The sequence below is a fragment of the Pteropus vampyrus genome, unplaced genomic scaffold, assembly GCF_000151845.1.
Source record: "Pteropus vampyrus isolate Shadow unplaced genomic scaffold, Pvam_2.0 Scaffold9, whole genome shotgun sequence".
NCBI classification, from domain to species: Eukaryota; Metazoa; Chordata; class Mammalia; order Chiroptera; family Pteropodidae; genus Pteropus; species Pteropus vampyrus.
Window position 1 is genome coordinate 13990843 of NW_011888790.1, and position 2121 is coordinate 13992963.

General features: G+C 33.1%; 1 protein-coding gene across 1 annotated transcript in view; it reads right to left on the minus strand.

Annotated features, from left to right (window-relative positions):
• Positions 1–2121, minus strand: part of PPFIA2 (PTPRF interacting protein alpha 2) — a 465706-nt gene that overhangs the window by 37967 nt on the left and 425618 nt on the right. The window lies entirely within an intron of this gene.

Sequence of the window (2121 nt, forward strand, 5' to 3'; positions counted from 1 at the left end):
ATCTTAGAGACTAGCTAGCGTGGGAGGCTTTGAGCAACCAAAGGAGATAAAGACACTGGTGCCTTGGGTCTGAGAATAAAGACAGTGCAAAAAGTAAGTTGGAAAAGCATAAAGGAATAGCATCATATAATTTGGTTGTGGTTCTCTGAGAGCCACTGAAAATCATCTACTCACTGCCCTTGGAAGTCCATACTACAATCTCTAATTACTGAGCTGCAGAATGCAAACCAGCAGTCATTTTTGTATGTGTGTGGGGGGGGGCGGGGGCGGGGCTAATATCAGCTGAATCTAACAAGTGATTTATAAAATTTTGAGTATTCGGCAATTTAACAAATTATAATCAAGAGGTTTGAGTTCCAGCAGTGTCAGTTTTCAGTAACTACCCTAGGACGTTTTCTAAAACTCTCTAAAATTTAGACTCTACTTTTGTTAAGTGGGCTAAAATTACATACTTCACACTAGAAAAATACTGAAAAGTTCATATTATGATATGATATGCTCTGATACAGGGCTGGGAATAAGATGAGGCAGGCCAGGTGCCAAGGGGACTAAATTTAAGGAACCACTCACTTTCAGGGTTTTGCAAGTGTAGGGTTGGCTCCTGACGGTGAATACTTCCTTAAATGTTGTGTTTGAGGTACCTCTTTGCCTCATCTTATGGTCCAGATGGAGTAGGATATTTAAATAGTATTATCAAATGAGAACTGGAAGAAAAATTCCTAAAGGATATTGAAGATTAAATCACTTACCCAATTAAATCATTCAGGGGAGAGTTATGACATAAAATAAATATTAAAATGAGCTTAATAAATAATTTATAAAAATTAATTAGGAGAAAATAATTAATTCTCTTGCTGTCAGAAATATAAAATAAGTAAAGCAATCAGACCTCAGAATAATCTTAAACCTTCCCTAGCTGGAAGTAACTTCTATTACTACTTAGGTTATTTTGAGGTATTTTTACTTTATAATTGAAATACAAAGTAAATTGACTTGAAATTTACTTTCCACATTCAATATGCCTGAGATGCACATTCTCTTTTCTGAATTTATGTTTCTCATTATAAGAGGAGAAATATTTCCCATTATAATGACTAGTATTTAGATATTTATATCTCATCTAATTTACACCAAAGATTGAGGCTTATGAGGTTAGTAATAATGAAAAGGGAAACCAAGGCAGCCTGGAAGAATGCTGTAAAGAGAAGGGAAACTGGAAGAGTGCAGGAAGCAAGAGATATACTTGTTAGGAGCATAGGCTCTTGGGCAAAAGCACATAGGAGTATGACCTTGGATAAGCCATTTAACCTCACTGTGCATCAGTCTTTACAACTGCAAAACAGATATAATAAAAGTACCTATCTCATAGTGTTGTCGAGAGGCTTAAATGAATTATTACATGCAAAGCACTTAGAACAGGAACTGACACTTAATAAGTACATCACTAATGTGGGCTATGACTCCAATATCATTGGAAATTTTGTTAAGCGCTCTCCGCCCAAGCAAATCTTTATTTTAATAAATTATCTCTCTTTGCCCTGTAGATTGTGCTGACTGATACCTACCTCATGCCTGACACTTCTGCTCTAATTTGCTAAATTATATGTTTACCAAAGGTCATTTATATTTGTTTCCAAACCGATCTATATCTACTACCTTTCTTTGAATTAGGCAATTTAAATTGATATTAAATAAAGCAAAAAATAAAAGAAATTTGGCTCAAAAATGAACACTAAATTGAATGGTTTGGAAAGACCAGACAAAGGCAAATCTTAAAACATGATAACATTTCTTTTAAAAAAATGCTTTTGTATGCTTTCATCCTCATTTTATGCAGTGGATTCATTACTAAAAGTTAAAATGTAAATTTTTTATGCAAAGCAAATCATATTTGAAATCTATTAGAAATGAGTAAATACTTCTATGTAGATGAAGTAAAAGGAAGAAAAAGCACTCAGTAGATAATTTTTTAAAGCAAATAGACACGATTTAAATTATCTCTTATGTAACTTGCATCAATATTTGGCAAAAGGCATACATCCTCTATGAATAAAGAGTTTTAGACATTAATAAAAAGATGAATATTTCTATAATCCTATAGAAAAATGAAAAAGATTATAA